Genomic DNA, 21,649 nt, shown 5'->3' with positions numbered 1-21,649 from the left:
GTGGTAACAAGTCCATAGGTGAGGTAAGCAGATGTCAGTCAGATGTGGGAAGACAGACAACGCACATAACAAAGCATAGAACAGGTTCATTACACATCAGCAACATGTTTATTCCACACTAGTTGCACGGTAATTCTACGTAACAGTGGACACACGCTCCCAATGTGTTGGAGAATGAAAGTCCAGGGATGTGTGGTACATCAGTTGATGGGAATTGTCAACTTCCACACTGGTGTTGGCTTCTGGGTGTTGGGGGTCAGTGTTGACCACACAACAGGCAAAGTACCCTGGGAAGGACAGACAACATACAGTCAAAGGCACAGGAGAGAAATGCAATACACATGCACAAAACATGTTGCAAGACACCTACACAAACACTAATTAGCAGTACTACCCTATTGTGGAGTACACACCACCTGAATGGACACATCACAGCACGCATCCAGTCAAGTGGCACACAGACACACTCATCATCACTGGCATCTTGGCCCAGGCCGGGATCCTCCACAGGTGCTGGACGTTGGTCATCGTCATCCTGGATGAGAGGCACCTCCTTCTGCACCGCCATGTTGTGTAGCATGCAACAGACAAGGATTATTTTGCATACCTTTGCAGGCTCATATGGGAGGACCCCTCCTGTCTTGTCCAGGCAGCGAAAGAGGCTTTTCAGGAGGCCTAATGTCCGCTCAATCAGCCTCCTGCTCCGACTATGGGACTCATTGTAGCGCAGCTTGGCTGGTGTCTTAGGGTTCCTGAGGGGTGTCAGCAACCACGGCATGTTGGGGTATCCGGAATCACCTACACACACAAAAATGAACAAGTAGCTGAGTTTTGTCAGAGTGCAGAATACAACATTGACAAACACACACAATGAGAAACAGTCAGTAGACTCCGACAAGCCAGGCATGCTGAGCTGGCATCTGTGACATCAGCGTTGCAATGAGACTACTCCTCATAATGTAGGCATCGTGCGCAGAACCAGGGAACGGTGCACACACATGTGTGATCGACATGTCAGCAAGACAGACCACCAGAGCATTGATCGAATGGTAGTGCTTCCTGTTCCGGTATGCCTGCTCATGTGCCTGTGGTGGTATCAGGGCAACATGTGTCCCATCAATAGATCCAATGACGTTCGGCATCCTCCCCAGTGTATAAAAGGCATCCTTTATTTCAGGGAGTTCAGCTGGGCTCGGGAACTTGATATACAGGTCGAGGAATTGCAACATCCCCTCCAAGACATCGCGTAGCACCCGACTAAACATCGTTTGCGACATCCCACCAGCAGTAGCCACAGTGTACTGGAAGGTACCAGTAGCAAAGAAGTGCAGGGCTGCCATCACCTTCACCTCTGGGGTCAGTGCTGTAGGGTATGTCCGGTCAGGTAGCAGATGTGGCGCCAACTGCTCCGCCAAATCCGCAATCAGTGGCCTGATGAAGCGGTACTGTCTGATGCAGTCGCGTTCCTGTATGGTTGCAAGTTCTGGGAACAGACGATGGACAGCTAGTGCCCTGCAGTACAGAGATGCACAAAGGAAGATTGTCAGTTCATCCACCCATGTGGCCATGACCACGATCACTATCACATGCTAGTTCATGACATTACACAATGTACTGAGGTGTGTGCTGTTGGTCATGGACACATATGTCACCTACAAGACCACCACCTCACATCTCAATTCCACATGTCCACATGAGTCCCATGTAGTGCAATGGCCAATTATCTGCCTGTGTCACCCAACCTATGTGCTGCTGCAACGTTCCAAAAACACACCACAGTGACAATTGGGGCCTCATGTCTCCCAGGCATCACAGATCTTTGCCATGCAGAAACCCAGGCTCCCTGTATTGCCACATCAACACAGCAATGGACATGGCTTGGCACGTACACACATCAAGGCAAGCGTAAGTCCCACAGGTAGTGGTCACTGTTGTTCCTGCTGGCCCTACATGTACATCTCTTAGATACACACCCATCAAGGTTGATGCATATACCACATGGATGTGGAGACTGTCACCCATTGGGAACATTTGATCAGACACATCTGAGACACAACATGCACACAGACTGTGGGTGCACATCAGTATTGGAGCTACAGGTCTCGCTGTGACGTACATACCATCACCCCCAGGACTCAGGGTGTATGTGACCTGTCCTAAACATATCCAACCTGACATTGTGGCCGTGACTAATGCCCATTACTGTCCAATTGCACATCACAGTGGTAAAGTGCACAACACGCAAAGGATTCTGCCTCCATGTATACGTGCACAGCCTGGGAGTGGCTGCAGAAAGTGCCAGACAAAAAAACAGATGCGGCCGCCCAAAACACCCAGGGAATGCAGCCTTACACTGTGTGGCCAATGCTGTAGTGTGGTAGGAGTGCACAGGTGTCCCTGGCCAGTATATGTGTGTTGCATCCGTATAATAGTCACACTAATGAGGTCTGACGTGGGTGACACTGCATACGCATTGCACGGGTCATGTCTGAGCCATGCGTATGCTTTGTCATTGAATGCTATGAGGTCTGACGCGGGGAACAATGCATACGCATTGCACGAGTCATGTCCGAGCCATGCGTACGCTTTGTCCTTGAATGCAACGAGGTCCGACGTGGGTGACAATGCGTACGCATTGCACGGGTCATGTCCGAGCCGTGCGTACGCATTGTCATTGAATGCAATGAGGTCCGATGCGGGTGACAATGCGTACGCATTGCACGGGTCATGTCCGAGCCGTGCGTACGCTTTGTCATTGAATGCAATGAGATCCGACGCGGGTGACTATCATGCATACGTGTCGGACAGGCATGTTCCGAGACAGGTGTACGCCTTAGCCATTGAATCGTATGGAGACGGGTGCATGTGTATATTCAAAATACGCGTTGTACAGTCAGTTGAACGAGCCGGGCGCACCCATTAGCTCAGGACTGTCATGAAGACGGATGCGGATTCAAAACTTGTATGAGTTGTGCACTGGAAATTCAGTTGGATGCCTACAACAATGTTGCAATTTCAAGTGTTCCATGAAGGTGAAGATTTGAACGATGCCGAAGGCGTGTACGAGTCGTACTTTTAAATGGATTGGCCAGATTCATAGAATGCAACCGTGTTGGACCTATCACTTGGGACACATGGCACAGAGTCTGCCTCTGCAGCACAGATATAAGGCTGGCTGGCCCCCAGGGAGCTCACTTGCCTGCACTACATGCTACTGGACCACATCCCTGCTACCACTACTGCTGTCTCTGCATCCTCTGACTCCTGCTATGGCACGTACTCTGGTGACGGCCAAAGCCTTCACTGAGGAGGAGAACCAGGCCCTGCTGGGCGGGCTCCTTACAGAGTACAGAAAGCTCTATGGAAAACCAGGGGAGCAGGTGAGTGTGCAGTCCACTGACTTCCTAATTATGCATGTTGTCTGACTAGCAGTACTAGCAGTGTGTACACCAGTGGCAAGCATTCTCACTGACTACTTTCATCCCACAAAGTGTGTAGGAACATGTAATGAATAGTTTTCCTGCTGCTAAAGTGCATTATTGCAAGCTTAAACTATCCAGGCATTGTTAACATGTCAGACATGCAGGTGATTTTTCCTTCCCCATGGTTGCACTACCTGTGTAATTTATTTCCCTTTGTGATGATGACATGTATATCCAAATGTGTGCTGCACAAATCTGGGGCATGTGTGTTAATGTACTTTTCACTTTGTCCTCCTCACAGGTTGATGCCCACCAGAAGCAGGAGATCTGGCTGACCATCGCCCGGGCTGTTTGTTCTGTGGGGGTCTACAGGCGCCGGATCCACAACTGCCAGAAGAGGTGGCAGGACCTTCGGGGCTGGACCCGGAGGATAGCTAGAGTCCAGCTGAAGCTGTCACTTCCACACAGGAGGGGTGGACACCGGACCCTGACTCCCCACATGCTCCGTATCATGGTGGTGGTCTTCCCAGACCTGGATAGGCAGCTGAAGGCCAGACAGCAGCAGGAAGGGGGTGAGTCCATGTCTGATCTGTGTACTATGTCTGACATGCAAATAGCAGTCTTTTGTCCCGGTCACACTTCCACATTACGTAGGTCTTGTAGTCTAAAACTCAGGTCCCTCAATTGTGTGATGCACCCTCCTCATCTGTTCCACAGAGGTGGCCCCTCCAGTCTGTTGCTTGTGTCACTAGGGCACTGTGTCCCTGCAGTCAGCCATGCTTCAGGTACCGGTCAACATCAGTTCCCGTGAATCTGTTGTGTGTTTCATGGGTGGGTCAATTGTTTACACAATGCCTGAGATCTGACATGTGATCTGTGTGTGCCCTGGTCTGACTCGCAACATATGGCTGGGGTATTCCAAACAAACCCATGCAGCAGGGGACTCCAACTTTTGGGCCTCAGGAGTATGTATAGCAAGTATGTCACACTTGCTTAGCCACCTGACTACTGTCCATGGCCAAACACTGTTTCACATAGTCCTTGCCAGTCATGCCCCCTCAAGGGCATTTAGAAACACTCTGTAATCCCACTCCTGTGTATGAAATTGCAGGTTGTGCTTAGTGGCATGTGCCCTCAGGTGTCTGCCTCTGTGTCATTAGGGTGTGGCTTGTTGTTATGTACAACTGGGGTGTCCATGATTCAGAGGGTCAGCATGACATCTGCGATGTGACTGTGAGAGACAAGACCTGTGTGACACATAGGTGTGTGATCATCTGACAGCGCACAATGGTGCATGCAACTGTGTCCTTCATGCAGCTGGGTTACATGCATGGCAGACTGTGATGTGTTAATGTACAGGGATTTGTGTTTGCTGAGACTCATATGTATGATTTGCATGATGTGGGGTCTTCTGGGTCCTGGATATGTTGTTTGCATGGGATGGGCAAGTGCGCCGGTCATCTGCAGAGTTAGTTTTACCCCTGAGCTAGGATTGTGAGTCAGTGCATATTGTTGTTGTCTGGATGCCCTGCCCCTGTGACAGGAGACAGTGTTGACTGACTTTCAGGGCATCCCAGTCCCATGGCATTTAACTGGCTATGAGTGAGCCTGCATTGTGTTCAAGTGTGCACAATGCACCCCATTGTGGCATTGCCCAACAGGACATGAGTACATCATAGTGTGTGTTGCTGGCATGCATCCCAAGCATGAGAAATGAGTCTCTGACCATCCCTTCATCCGGACACCTGTACTGAGTCAGTAGCAAGAGATGTGCTGTGTGTATAGTGACATACTCCTACATGTTTACTTGCATGTACAACTAATGTGTGGGTGGTGCATGTTGGCACATTGGGGTGTTGGCATCCACCATGCTACGGACATATGTGTGAAAGTCAAGGAGGGACATGTGTGCCATGGTTGAAGTTGAGAATGACAATTGTCTTATCCTAAACAGTGTTGGCATTTTGAGCTGTGTTCAGCTGATGATGCCAGGGCTTTCCCTGTGATGTGATGTACTCACTGCGGTGTGTGCAGTCGGTGCAGGTGACTGATGTTGTTCTCTTACTTCCTATTCCTATCCAGATACATCCACGGCCACAGGAGGGGGCAGCTCCATGGACCAGGAGGAGCCACAGAGCCTTACAGGGACAGACGGAGAGGAGTCAGGTGGACCCAGTGGCACGGAGGGCGAGTGGAGCCACACAGGGGAGTCATCAGCACCATCACACCCAGCTGAGGGCCACAGCAGCTCTGAGGATGACTCCCTTGTGGAGGCGGGTGTCAGCAGCCACCAAACCCCAGCTAGTGGGGCTGTCCCCACCCCCGCCACCACCACCACCACCCCCTCCCATTGGCTCCCATCCCAGAGGTCCCTGTGGGCTCCCGTGTTCGTGAGCATGCCTTCTTTGTGCCAGGCACCGCACACCCTGCCCCTGTGTCCCCTGCTGCCCTGAGTGAGGAGTCTGTGGACTTACTTCGACAGATCCATGTAGGGCAGACGTCGATGCTGAAGGTCCTCCATGCACACAGAGGTCTGTTGACACAACTGGTGTCATTCATGGAGGGCATTTCCTCTGGCATGTCTGCCCTACAGAGGACCAATCAGTCCGTGGCCTCCTCCCTGACGGCAGCAGTGTCCCTCCTCCAACAGTCCCGCACCACTCCTACCCCTGCACCACCCATGATTCCTAGCACCCTACCTGTCCCAAGCACAGAAACCCCCAAACCAAGGTCTAGACGTGCACACAAGCAAGCGCAGGGGACTGATTCCACACTCACAGGGGCTGGTTTGCAGACACACACACAGTCATCCACAACCACTCCGCAGTCCTCCGAGACCTCTCCCTCCCAGCCCCCTTCTCTTGCCTCACCTGCAAACCCATCCCCCCAGAAGCTCTTCCTCTGTGACCTTGGCCTCTTCCCCACTGACCCTGCAGATCCTGATTACAAGGGGAAGAGGAAGTCCCCACACACAGAAGGGAGTGCCCCTAACACCTGGACACCCTCCCACAGACCCCCACCCGCAAGTCCCCCCGGCGCCAGAAGAGCAAGAACCCCCCGCCACCACGCAGCTCCAAGGCAAAGTCTCCATTCCATCCCCCAGGCCACCACTCCAGAGGTTCCCCCACCACTCCCTGCCCCGGGTTCCTCCACCCACAGATACACCATACCCAAAATGCTAAGGCCTTCCCCCCCTAGCACTTGCTCCTCCACACCTGGTCAGACAGTTAGTGCCACTGATGTGGGGACCGTGTCCCCCCCTGCCCTGCCGACCTCACCTGTCCCCCATTCTGCTCCCATGGATGTAGGCACTGCTTTGGAGTCCACGACCACCCCGTCTGACTTGGGCACTGCAGTGGTGAGCCAATCCACTCCATCTGACCTGCCCACTGGAGTTGTGCCGGCACCCCCACCATCGGACTTGTGCCCCACAGTTGTGACAGCACGCACCACTTCAGTCAGATCCACTGCAGTTGTCTCACCTGCATCCCCCACCTCTTCACTGCCTCCTTCTGCTGCACCCTGATCCTTCCCCTGCAGTCCCTGGCCTGCCCCCATGTATGCCCCTCCGAGGGGATGACCCCGGTCCTTAGCATTGCAGGCAAGCAAGGTGTGACAGTTGTCACTCTACTTCACTCCTTGGCATTTGGACATGGACTGGCCATTGGCCTTTTGTTTGCAAAGATGTTTAACTTTTAAAATGCTGAATAAAGCTTTTTTCTTTCGCCCTGGGAACTAGATTTCGCTGTACATTATGTTGGTGATGTTTAACATGCCCTTGCACCTGTGATGCTTTGTTTACAATGTTGAATTCTGATGTGTTGCTGTGAGGCACTCCCTGTGGTCCATGAGATATGTATCCTATTCTGGTGGATATCCATGTCATCCTTTGCAGCTACCTGGGTGTGTCAGGATCAACTATATGTGAACGTCTCTCTGTGAGCATTTCATTTGCATGGTCACATCTGTGGCTTGCACCCCTGCACATATGATGTGCTTCACATTGTCCAATTTGTCACTTCCACATACTTTGTGCTCATCAACACTGGACCTACAGGTGTGGGCATCATTGTAATAGGAGCAACTGGGTCCTCTGTGCAACTTGCTAGACATATGTTTTGGGTATGTGCAGATGACTTAGGGGAGACTCACATACCCGGACTGTTGTGACCAGAGCCTTCATTGTGTGGTAACTGATGGCTGACTGACCAAGTGTTCTGCAGACATAATGGGACTTGCGGTGAATATGTTTGGCACAGCTGGGCTCCCACAGGAGTTGGGTGCCCTCAAGTAAGTGTGTTGTCCAGTGACATGGCCTGGGCACATGGTGTGTGTTGTATGAGCATGTGTGTGTGTCCACATCTCTGTCCATACACAGAGAGAGTTCCCTTGATATGTTCCTGTTGTTGATGCTTGCTGAGTGGTACTGGGTTCATCCCACTACTTTTCCAATGGGCTACCAGATGTGTGGGTGCATGACACACTACTGTTAATTGGTGTATCATTGGGATTTGTCAGTTCTGGGTGGTGGTGATGATGTTGTCAGACACAGATGGGACACAGTCAGGGTTACTCAAGGCACCTGTTTATTTGCTAAATCATGTAGTTGTCCCTAGGAGGTAGTTTTCAGTGATTGAGACATTTGTATGTGTGTGTGACTGCTCCCACTTGTCGGGTTCATTGCTGCGATGCTGGCAGGTGTCAGCATGTGTGCCTTGTGGTTCTCCTTGGCATCTGCATTGTCCTGGGACTGTGGCAGGGATTCTGAAGGTTACGTGAGCTGTCATTCCCCGGGGTTGTGAACTGTCCTTGTATGATGTGTCTAGGCACCTTAGTTCCTCCCAACATTCCTGTGTTTGTCATGGGTGCATGTGCAATATCACCTGTCCATGTGAGCTTCACAGATACACATTGTTGCAGTTCAGGGTGTGTGGTGTTGAGGGTGGACGAATGTGAATGTTTGCATGGGTGGTCCCCTAGCTCCCGTTTGTCCATGGATGAGGGGCCATGGTGAGTGATTTGTGTTTGTGTATATGTGATGTACATTTGTGGCACAGGACACATGTCTGGGTTTCCCAGTTTGTACGACATCTGCCTTTGTCATCACATTGGAGGAGACATGCATGCTTGTGTCACCCCAATGTCTGTTCCCTGGGGGTAGTGGTGTTGTGCGGCAGTCTCTTGCTGTGTTAGTTGGTGTTCATTCCAGCTTGTGTCACATGTGTCTGTTGTGCTCCCTCTCATCTCCTAATGCCTGATTGCCCACTGAGGGTGTCCCAATTATGGTCTACTTTTGTATGGCACTGTGTCCACATCTGTGTCACTGTGGTTCAGCCCCCCTCATGTGTTGTGTAGTTGCCTGGGGATACTGTGACACACACACACCCATGATGTGTCAGATGTGCAGTGTGAGTTTGCCTGTTTGTGTTTGTGCATCTGCACCAGTGCATTGGTATTGCTGTTGTGGGCCTTTGTCTGGATGCTGTTTCTGTGATGTTGCATGCTGTCCCTGTGAGTCATATCACATCATGGTGCACATTCATCCAGGTTGTTAGGTGCCATTGCTGGCATGGAATGTTAGTTTGGGATCAACCACCTACAGTCTACACATGTTGTTTTGATTGGTGTGTCTATTTTCAAGATGTGTGCATGCTTGGTGATGGTCACTTCTGCTGTTGTGTCATTGTACGCTGTATGCATTGTCAGCCCCCATGTGTGGTGCTTGTCTGCACATGGCCGAGAGTGTGTTATGTTTTCACAGCACTGTTAGCCTCACCACATCTCTGTGTGTATGGGACACAACCACTAGTTTGCCCCAGAAGTGTTTGATGTGTTGAGAGCAGGGATCATACATGCTTTTTGTTATTTGCAGCTTTGACCATGATGACACTTACCTTTTGGTCACTGTGATGAGGGGGATTTAGTCCCCATCACCACAATGCTCAACATCTGCTGCATTTTGGAAGCCCCCACTTAACTTCTGTTCTACACAGTGAGGGGGTGTTCTTTCTACATTGCCACAGTGCTATGGTGATGCTTGCCTTGTGTATGTCACGCTCATGTGATGGTCACACATGTGCTGTTACTTACATTGTATGCTCTTAGCCATAATCACTGTTGTGGGCATTTGTCACAGACTACACACTGTTGACATGATGTTAGGGGGGATGTATTTTGCAGACATACCTGATTTTGGAGTATGCTGGATGTGTTGCGCATCACCCAACATAAGCCCTATGGGTGGGGGTGGCAGGGGTGATTGGCAACATAGTCCCTATGGCCGGGGGTGGCAGTAGTGATGGGCAACATAAGCCCTATGGGTGGGGGTGGCAGGGGTGATGGGCAACAGGTCCCCTGTTAGTGAGGGTGGCACTGGTGATGGGCAACATCAGCCCTATGCTTGGGGGTGGCAGTGGTGATGGGCAACAAAAGCTCTATGGGTGGGGGTGGCTGTAGTGATGGGCAACATAGTCCCTATGGCTGGGGGTGGTAGTAGTGATGGGCAACATAAGCCCTATGGGTGGGGGTGGCAGGGGTAATGGGCAACAGGTCCCCTGTGAGTGGAGGTGGCAGGGGTGATGGGCAACATCAGCCCAATGGGTGGGGGTGGCAGGGGTGATGGGCAACATAAGCCCTATGGGTGGGGGTGGCAGGGGTGATGGGCAACATAGTCCCTATGTGTGGGGGTGTCAGGAGTGATGGGCAACATCAGCCCTATGTTTGGGGGTGGCAGGGGTGATGGGCAACATCAGCCATATGGGTGGGGTTGGCAGGAGTGATGGGCAACATGAGCCCTATGGGTGGGGGTGTTAGTGGTGCTAGCCATGCAATCCCTATTGTGGGCTGTTGTTAGTGGCCAGGATGTGGATCCCCCGTGTGTGCGTGCCATTTTGCAGGTACGTGTCGTTTGTTTATGTGGTAGGTGTCTGACTTACCGCCTGCGCCGTCGGCGTTGGTTCCTGATCTGGTCATAGATGTAGAGTACTGGTATGGCCTGCGCGATGGGATTCATGATGTGTTCGTGTCGTACACGCTGCTTGTTACTCCGTCTCGTATCTGCTGCAAGCTGCTCCGTCTCGTAGCCATGGATTGAGTTGTGGCGCGAATCGTAGCTGATATGCTTGTTTTCCGGATTCTGTGACGTGCCATACATGACGACCCGTCCGGCGCGTAGGAAGTACACATCGCACTTGTCATGCCGTAAACTGCTATTGATACTGGTCCCGGGCGACTCGGGTCTTCGTTAGGAGTTACAGCTCGGACGGAGAATGGAGCTTGATTCACAGCCTATGTGTCGGTCGTGTTTTTGGCAGTTATGCGCATCGTACTTACTCTACAGGACGGACCAGCTCCGGGTACGTGTCGGTCGCACAGTAAGGCTACGGACAGCTGTCTGACCGGCTATCAGAATCGCCCCAGAGTAATTTTGTGGAGAAATTGCTAATAAGGATTACATTATGTGCAGGTATATGTTTCTTAGATGTTGTAGATTTACTGAGGGTTGTGGGGCTCTTGCTTGTGGCACCACTTTACACTATGCAAGTAAGCTTTTCATAGGTACATTTTGCATTATGCAAGTGACCACATTAAACATTATTAAAGAATACCCTGCTATGTTTTACAAGTCCGATTTAAACTTAGTTTTCAAGTAATATTTTTGGCTTATGCATTGTGCAACCACCGTGCAAGTATTTGTGTTATTTTTAGACCTGGCAAATAATTGAGCAATGAAAGCCACCAAACTCAATGTAGAAACTAAAGGCTGAAAGGACTAATAGTGGGAGGAAGGTAGGGTGGACTAAGATGAAGGGCATGGATTTCTAAAATGATTAATCTGAGAATAAAAAATGTATTTGTGAGGGCACATACTCCCTTCATTTAGACACTAGCAGTCCGACTCATAAAGATATTTCTATAAGCACATGTGTCTTATTCCAGGCTACAGATTGAGTTACAGCTGAAAATGTAGGCCTGAATCACAAAGCATTTAGTATGAGCTGTGTTCTCTCCAGTCTTAGGCATGACTTACTCATGAATTGTGAGGAGTAAAACATGGTTACTCACAGTTCCTGTTTGTATAATTCTGTACAGGAAGTGGAATGTTACACTTTACACATGGTAATTTCAGTGCTGCCTGAGACATTATTATGTTGTTTGCACACTTTACACTGTTGCACTGTAGGATTTAAGACATCTGCACAATCTATAAATATTTATTTTTTCATTACTCGCACTATGATTTTGAATCTCTATGGAGCATGGGCCTTTATCTCATAAAAATGGGGACAATCCTATCAGAGAAGGGATCCTATTTATGTAAGAAAATTAAGGAGTCAGAAAACTCCTCCAAAGAGCTCTTTTGGGTGAGAACTAAATTGTCTACACCGCCCGAAGGAAAGGGGAAAGATCACTCTCAGGAATTCAGTAACACACCTGCATAGCACTTTCAAAACAAAGTGGAGCAAATCTTCACCACCTTTGACAATGAGGCAAATTTGAATATGCAAAATACCATAAGGCTACAACACCCAAGTGCCCCCATCTTCGCAGAATTCAGAACAGTAACTGTTGATGAGATATTAAACAAGTCCCTGAGATCCTTGGACTAAGTCTAACCTCCATTTTTAACTCAATGTTCACAGAATGTGTCTTTCCCTATAATTGGAAGAGGGCCTCGATTCTACCCCTTCTGAAAAAATCCAAGCAAGATGCACTTGACCCAGGCAACTATAGGCCTATCTTGCGTCTTCCAGTTCCAGCTAACTTGGCGGAGAAAGTTATGAACAAGTTATTCAAATAAGACAGTCCACTAGAGAGTGGTTTGGTCAACACCGTAGTGTCTGGCACCACAATGTCAAGGAGGGAAGATTTATGATGGTAAGAGGGAGGGAGTTCCAGAGAGTCGTAGCTCCCACCACAAAGCTTCTACCGCCCCAGTTTGATTAAAAAATCTCTGAGTAAGTATCACTTTTGCCCCTTGGGAACGGAGGCATCTGTTTGGAGAGTACCAGTACAGTGACCGCTTCAAGAACTGAGGACCGGTCCCGTGTAGTGCCTTATATGTAATACACAAGGTTTTGAACTTGATACAACTTTTAATTGGTTGCCAATGCAGCCTCTGAAGGTGTTTTCCCACGGACTGAAATTTGGGAATCTCCAGGAGGAGCCTTGCAGCCGCATTTTGGATCATCTGGAGCCTGTGTAATTGCTTCATGGGTATACCGAGATATAACCCGTTACAATAATCCAGTTTGGAAAGGATTAAGGATTTAACTACAGTTTTCCTACTTTCTGTTGGAATCAGAGGTAGGATTTTCTTGATCGATTTAAGAATAAAGAAATTTGATGATGAAACTACCTTGCCTTGGACTTCAAAGTCCATTCTTTGATCTATCATCACACCCAGATTTTTGGCTTTAGGGACTGGGATTGGTGCTGTTCCCAGGTCATCTGGCCACCAAATCAGAGACCAGGAAGGGGAATAGTTACCGAACAGTATCACCTTGGTTTTCCCGGAATTTATCTTAAGGCAGTGCAAACTCATCCATGACTTGACTGCTGTCATGCAGTCCGTAAATCTTTTTACTGGTGGTTGGGTATTTTTACTGATGGATACCACAATTTGGTTGTCATCCGCTTTGGATGTTAGTGTCATCCCAAAAGATCTTATTAATAATACCTGTTCGGAAACATATATATTAAAGAGCGTAGGACTTAATAAGGAACCCTGTGGGACTCCACATGGGAGTGTGAAGGACGGGGAAGTGAAATTACCCAGGGCAACTGATTGTATCCTATCGGCTACAAAGGAGGAGACCAATGCCAATGCCTTTCCAGAAATGCCAAGAGAATACAGATGGTTGAGCAGCGCCTTATGGTCTGCCTTGTCGAAGGCCGCTGACAGGTCGAGCAGGACAAGGCCCGCAGGGCCCCCCTGCATCCATTACTGCTCTTATTTCCTTGGTGGCCTTTATTAGGGCTGTTTCGGTGCTATTTTCTGCCCTAAAACCGAATTGAGACTCATCCAGTAAGTTGTGCTCATATAGATATGATGTGAGCTGGTTGTTCATAACTTTCTATGAACCAAAGGAGAGAGTTCGGACAGTATGTAGGCCGTCCTTGTCCCTGTGTATTAATGAGTTAATCAAATAAGACGGTCCACTAGAGAGCGGTTTGGTCAACACCGTAGTGTCTGGCACCACAAGGTTTTTTAAAAGAATCCTCACACACCAACCTAGTTGGTGTCATGCTTCATCATAGGGTTCCAGCAGGGTAGCCAAATGCTACCTCGCTGTGCTGCGACACCTGATTACAGTGGAGCTTTTTCTTTGTTTTATGTGGTGGTGCTGGAGGTGATGTGAGAATAAAAATACCTCTGGGAAACTCACTAACCGATACTTTTATTACCAGTGGCCCAGGGTATATTAAAAACAAATGTATCCCTTGGTGGACATGTTTCAGCTCTTAAAAAAATATATTAAAAGGAGCTTTCTTCCGGACCTCTCTATACTAAATGTGGTGAAAAGTGAAAAAGTGAGTGGTAAAAATTATAACCACGTGTTAAAGCATATATGCACACACGCTAAGTTGTACCATTCATGCTAAGTGGACTGACCGTGAATTTTTAGCAGTTCCTTTAAAATTAGTTTTGGTTTCCAATTTACCATTTACTCCACTATACGAGTTTTCATCCTCGAACATTAAGAGAGAACCTACCCTATGGGCAGTATCTAGAAATTGTAGTAATCTATCTGATTTCAAGCAACAAGCCCAAGGTTTAACCACCAAATTACAACTACAAGGATACCCAGACAGGATTACCAACAAGGTGAGAAAGAGGGCTCGCAATCAAAATAGAGAAAGCTTACTAGAACACAAACCAAAAGAGAAACCCTCAATCCCCCTGACTTGTGTGATCACATACAATCCTGTTTCATGGCAAGTGGCCAAAATTGTCCAAAAACACTGGAAAATACTAAACACTGGAAACCAACAATGGGAAAAAAACTTTTTTCGTACAGAAAGGGTAGAAGTCTCAAGGACAGTTTAGTACATTCAAGACCACAACAAATGACAAAACAAAAGAACACCATACACAATGCTTGGGGCCTCCCAAGGGTCATGGGCCACTATCCCTGCGGAGATTGCAACGTGTGCCATTTAACCAAGCCAACAAAAACTCTTTTGAACTCTCAACCTTGAACCAGGACGATTATGGGAAATTCGAAAACATACAAACTGTAACACAGATAACGCCATTTACCTTATTACCTGTCCATGTGGGCTCAGGTATATAGGAATGACCACCCGAAGAGTAAAAACAGGGATCTGTGAACACAGAAGCGCAATTCTGTGCAAACGAAATACAACCCGCATGGCAAATCATTTCCTTAAACAAGACCACACAACCAACGATATGGAATGGGTAGTGATCGAACATCTAGAGAACACCAATTGTCGGAAAAGGAGCAACGTTGGATCTATCGCCTATCCACACATACTATGGGGCGAAACAATAATATACCGTGGAACAGTTTAAGCAGATAGAGTTGCACATAAATATACAGTGAATCGTGACAGTGGTTACGGGCCCTGTACTATCCCTCAGCCTTATAACATCGATATGCGTCACCATGTTCTGCAGTGAACTATGACCAGTGAATACAACAAACTTATAATTTCATTTTTGTCTCACTCACAAAACATGGATTATGTCAGTGAATTGGCTCTAATTTAGAGCAACATCCGATTTAAACCCTGAGGCTCTGCAACAAGCCATAATTACTGAGTACATCAGACTACAAATGTACCACCTTTTGTCAGTGGACTCATATACACATTCTATTTTAACCATTGTGCTCTGCAACTAACTATGAGTACATCTGATTGCACATGTACTATACCTTGTGCTTGATTTATTTAATCTCTAATACGGAGTCTGGATTGCAATTCCATCACACTCCTCTCATGGACGTCATGCATTATGGGTGAGTAGTCCAAAACTTCCACAATAATTTAATTAGCACCTTTGTGCTTCATGCACTTTATCTTCTGAGGGGTAACTGTCTAGAAACATGATCAGGCACCGACGGGCCTCACACGTGATCAGGCACCAATGCGCACGACAATGCGCTACCTTCAACACGTCGCTCATGGATGTTTTGCAGTCTAGTTACAAGACATGTGATCACGCTCCAACGCCAGACGCCACCATTCCGGAAGTGCACCCGCTCAGTCAACATCAAATACCTGCCAGATCCCGGCCCCGGGACACATCCACCTCCAGAGGATGCCAGAATAGGTTTATACGCGGGCGAGCAGCGAGAGAAAAGTAAGATCTATCTTTGTAGAATCTAATTCTGACATTTTTGATTCTGCCACCATGGTGCACTGATGCACGGCAGAATTCTTATCTTTGTTTTTTCTAAATCCTCATCTAGAGTATTCAATAGGGGCTCACCCCTCCCTGGAACCGAGCGGCTACCAAAATTCATAAATTATGTAATTACAATTTAATGATCCTTTCTTTCCAGTATGACAATAGGAAGCCTAGACAATATAGCACGCGCAGCACGTGTAGCGCGTATGCTAGATAAATACCCATGCTGTTCTTTAGACCGCCACTGATAGTCACTATCACTTAAATTAAGCGATGATTGGCATTTCACGTAGTGCATATTCTAAATAAGGTATACTGGCATGCTCACCACAATTGGCAACTAGCAGGCAATGCCAAAATAGGAGACATTATCGCACACCCACAGCGATGGTCTATACGCGGCACAACGCGCACCTCTGCTAATGTACAAACCCAAGCATGCTCACCAAGTCGCAATCGAGCATGTCAAATGCTGAACATTTTTGCATATATATGAGTGGTTATGCACGCATGAGTGACACCGAATGTTTCTGTAACCACATGGGCAATAAGAGAATGAAATTGATAACAACAAACAAATGAACCATAATTTATCGTCTTGTCCAAATTTTCTCTTCACAGGTACTTTCATAACAGTGGACAAGGAGACACGGTCAGTCCACTTAGCATGAATTGTACACCTTAGCGTGTGTGCATATATGCGTTAACACATGGTTATAATTTTTACCACTCACTTTTTCACTTTTCACCACATTTAGTATAGAGAGGTCCTGAAGAAAGCTCCTTTTAATATATTTTTTTTACGAGCTGAAACATGTCGACCAAGGGATACATCAGAAGCAAATAGAAGTTCTGACACATTATCCATCTCATTCAATTTTAATATACCCTGGGCCGCTGGGAATAAAAGTATCGGTTAGTAAGTTTCCCAGAGGTATTTTTATTCTCACATCACCTCCAGCACCACCACATAAAACAAAGAAAAAGCTCCACTGTAATCAGGTGTCGCAGCACAGCGAGGTAGCATTCGGCTACCCTGCTGGAACCCTATGATGAAGCATGACACCAACTAGGTTGGTGTGTGAGGATTCTTTAAAAAAACCTTGTGGTGCCAGACACTACGGTGTTGACCAAACCGCTCTCTAGTGGACCATCTTATTTGATTAATTCATTAATAGACAGGGACAAGGATGGCCTACATACTGTCCGAACTCTCTCCTTTGGTTCATAGAAAGTTATGAACAACCAGCTCACATCATATCTATATGGGAACAACTTACTGGATGAGTCTCAATTCGGTTTTAGGGCAGAACAAAGCACCGAAACAGCCCTAATAAAGGCCACCAAGGAAATAAGAGCAGTAATGGATGCAGGGGGGCGCTGCGGCTCTTGTCCTGCTCGACCTGTCGGCGGCCTTCGACACGGTGGATCATAAGACGCTGCTTAACCATCTGTATTCTCTTGCCATTTCTGGAAAGGCATTGGCATTGGTCTCCTACTTTGTAGCCGATAGGATACAATCAGTTGCCCTGGGTAATTTCACTTCCCCGTCCTTAACACTCCCATGTGGAGTCCCACAGGGTTCCTTATTAAGTTCTACGCTCTTTAATATATATGTTTCCGAACAGGCATTATTAATAAGATCTTTTGGGATTACACTAACATCCAAAGCGGATGACAACCAAATTGTGGTACCCATCAGTAAAAATACCCAACCACCAGTAAAAAGATTTAGGGACCTCATGACAGCAGTCAGGTCATGGATGAGTTTGCACTGCCTTAAGATAAATTCCGGGAAAACCGAGGTGATACTGTTCGGTAACTATTCCCCTTCCTGGTCTCTGATTTGGTGGCCAGATGACGTGAGAACAGCACCAATCCCAGTCCCTAAAGCCAAAAATCTGGGTGTGATGATAGATCAAAGAATGGACTTTGAAGTCCAAGTCAAGGTAGTTTCATCATCAAATTTCTTTATTCTTAAATCGATCAAGAAAATCCTACCTCTGATTCCAACCAAAAGTAGGAAAACTGTAGTTAAATCCTTAATCCTTTCCAAACTGGATTATTTTAATGGGTTATATCTCGGTATACCCATGAAGCAATTACACAGGCTCCAGATGATCCAAAATGCGTCTGCAAGGCTCCTCCTGGAGATTCCCAAATTTCAGTCCGTGGGAAAACACCTTCAGAGGCTACATTGGCTACCAAATAAAAGTTGTATCAAGTTCAGAACCTTGTGTATTACATATAAGGCACTACACGGGACCGGTCCTCAGTTCTTGAAGCGGTCACTGTACTGGTACTCTCCAAACAGATGCCTCCGTTCCCAAGGGGCAAAAGTGATACTTACTCAGAGATTTTTTTAATCAAACTGGGGTGGTCGAAGCTTTGTGGTGGGAGCTACGAATCTCTGAAACTCCCTCCCTCTTACCATCAGAAATCTTCCCTCCTTGACATTGTTCAGGAAAGCCATTAAGACCTGGCTGTTTGTTGAATAGTGCTCCTGCTCGCTTCTTGTCTGCTAGCTCCAAGACACCGTTTGGTATTTGTGCGCTGTATAAATGTACAACATAACATTACAATGAGTTTGCATCTCACAAACATTATGAACATGTTTCTGTGATATGCTGGATTTATTTTGCAGCCCTTCAAATGTATTCTGGAATAAACTACAATTCATGTTCGGTTTTATGAAATGTATTAGTTTATTAATAATTATGAATTACTAGGGGTGTGGCCAGGCTGCCGACCAAGATAGCCATGTACAGCTTTAGCTCCATCATCTGACCCAACATCCTTGCCATATCCAAGCAATATACTGAGCCATCCTGGTCACCAATGACAGAATTTAGTGCCACTGTACAGTCCTTGCGATTCTGGGGGCTCTGTCCATCAGGGAAGCAACAGAGCCTAAGGTAGAGAGATCGGCGTTGGGAGCAGCCTCGTGCTGGGCCTAGTGCACGCATGCCGGATGACAGGCCGGGGCCTGCCTGAGACCTTGCAGTGGCGGCACCCCCTGGAGAGCGAAACCTTCATTCCAGAGTCAGACGATAGGTTCCTGCACCTCGGAGCCCCCCCAAGATCTGGGGGAACTTCACCACCCCGTGGAGCAGCGATACGCCAACTGAGGGGGCCGGGGATTGTCGTGGCCCAGAATGCTGGAGCCTGCTGAAGTAAAGCTCCGATAGACCCAGCTCCGTGGCCCTGGATATCGGCGCAGCGGTTGTCGGCTGCCCAAAGAGATCCTCTGCCTGACGCGTCATGCCCCTGCCCTCACAGGTAAGCCAGCCTGCATTGCTGCCAGAGACCCTGCGACAATAGGAGCCGTGGGTGAGCCTGGGGCTGGGTCCCTCGGCAGGAAGGGCTGGCGTGAGGGTGCTGCAGAGGTTGGGGCGCGGGGGTATTGGTGCTGCGAGGTTGGGCCCCTTGAGGTGCATATGTGCCACGAGCTGGGCCTTGTAGGCCAGTGACTGCATGTGAATGACCCAAATGATTCGCACACTGTGGGCCGCACCAAACCTGCCCCCTAAGACGCTTGCCTGCCTTTCAGACTGCACCATATCATGACTACGGCCTGAACTTGGCGTATGACACTTGGTCTTAAATATTTAGCATGATCGATGGCACAGACTGCGCTGGTAGTTCGGGGCCCAGAAGGTATTGAAGCACCACGTCACTTCTTATTGGGGCCTACTCTAGTTGGTGCTAAGGACAAGTGCAAACTTATTGCAATCCTCTGCGCCATACGACAATACGCCATTGGTAGCCGCTAGCCATCACAGACATGATGCAGCTCGCATCATGGTGCGGAAAGACCCCATTACAATTTACCAAGACAAGCAGCGCACCGTTAGAATCAGGCACCACTATGGCAGATGGAGGTGTAGAGGCAGCCAGGCCGGAAAATGTTCCTTATGATAAGGACGCCTTGATGACAGAATTGAGAGCAGCGTTCAGGGCATTGGACGGATGCTTTGACTCCCTTGAGAAGCACCTGGACACTATGGGGGCCAGATTGGACAGCCATGATCGTTGCCTGGACACTGCAGAGGGCAGGGTGTCCAACCTGGAAGATGGCGCCGCCAAATCCGTCAGGACAGATGGTGAAATTTTTTTAAACTGTGGCTATGAAGAACAAAGATTTGGAGGCAAGAAGTAGGCAAAATAATGTGCGAATTTTGGTAGTCCCTGAGTCTACCAATATGGGCCGCTTGGATATCTTTGTAGAAACCCTGCTCACAGATTTATTTGGAAAAAGAGTCTTTCACTTCCAGTATATGGTTGAGCGTGCGCATTGCACGCTTGGGCCTCGACCCAACCCAGGTACTCCACGAGACTGATCTTACCTCGCCTCTTGAACTTTCGTGACAGAGACACCGCATTACGATTGGCAAGAGAAGCTGGCACTTTCTCCTGGCAGAGATCCATGATTACACTATTCCCAGACTTCACCATTATGGTTCAGGAGGCGAGGAGAAACTTTACCGGGATGAAGGCCACACTCCGAAACCTAGGTCTCAGGTAAAGTATGATCTACCCAGCTCGATTGCAAGTGGACATTGTGGGGAGTACTAGGGTGTTTGATACACCCACAGCGGTCAGGAATTCTGTCGAGACTATAAAGGTACTGGTGGCACCCAAGAAAAAGATCCCCTCAGCCTACCCTCCACAATGCGGCTCGGCGTCCAGTGTGGAACTCTTCTTGACGAAGTGACCTGATCTGATACGATATGCATGGCCGGACAGACTAACATTGAGCTTTCTTTTTTCAGAGCAAAATATGAACTTTACAAAGTTGGGTAGGATGGTGAGGCATTGCCTCTCCCCAAGTGTGTATCACTTGGATCGGATATACTGTTTGGAATGTATGACAATTCTCTCCATTAACCATAATTGTGGTTGTTTTCTATTGCATTTCACTTATTAAGCATTGGGGTGTTTCCCTGAGGTTGGGTGTGCAGGGATGATGGGGGGTGGTGGGGGGTCTGTTTGTTGGGTTTATATACCATTGCTTTTGTCTCCAATAACTCAATGTGGCTGTTATGACGTATTGAAGATAGCGCACACAGTCTCAGTTTCAAATTTGGTAAATGACTGCATGGGGTAAATTGTCAACTTTTTCTGATCTAACACTGCTCACTTGGAACGTCAGGAGCTTAAATAATGCCAGGAAAGGGAAGCAGGTCCTGAATTACCTGCAGAGGTACCAAGTAGATATTGCTTTTCTTCACGAAACTCATATACTGAAAACAACAACGACGTGCTTCACATCCTCCTGGGGCCCCCATAGGCACTTTGTGAATTACAGCACATACACTAGAGGTACAGCGGTACTTATACTTAAGCGCCTGCCTTTCCAACACTCAGAGGTTCGCACTGACAATGAGTGCCGGTTCACTATGGTGGTGGGACAACTTATGGGGTGCCACATGGCATTTATCTGCATCTATGCACCTAACGTAGATGACCCAGACTTCTTTCACACATTACATTCACACATCCTTCAATTAGATGCAGATTACATTTTTATGGGTGGAGACTTTAATCTCCTTTTAGAACCTACACTTGATGCCACATTGGACTCCCCTGATACGAAGCCTCGAGCATGCCGCGCCTTGCTAGAGCCTTGCAAAGCACTAGGCCTCATAGATGTGTGGTGACATTGTCGACCCGATGACTCAGCATACACACACTATTCAGTGCCCCATCTCACTTGGACGCGCTTCGATTTTTGGCTAGTGACTTTCAATTTGGCTGCTTGGTATAACCCCTTCGGTGCTCAGGACGGCCGGGAGCCATCCTGAGACAAGGTGGGCGTGTGCTCGCGACGGCTCCCGGCTGTCCTGGC

The sequence above is a fragment of the Triturus cristatus genome, chromosome 2_2 (assembly GCF_964204655.1).
Source record: "Triturus cristatus chromosome 2_2, aTriCri1.1, whole genome shotgun sequence".
Taxonomy (NCBI): Eukaryota; Metazoa; Chordata; class Amphibia; order Caudata; family Salamandridae; genus Triturus; species Triturus cristatus.
This window is presented reverse-complemented; position numbering follows the sequence as displayed.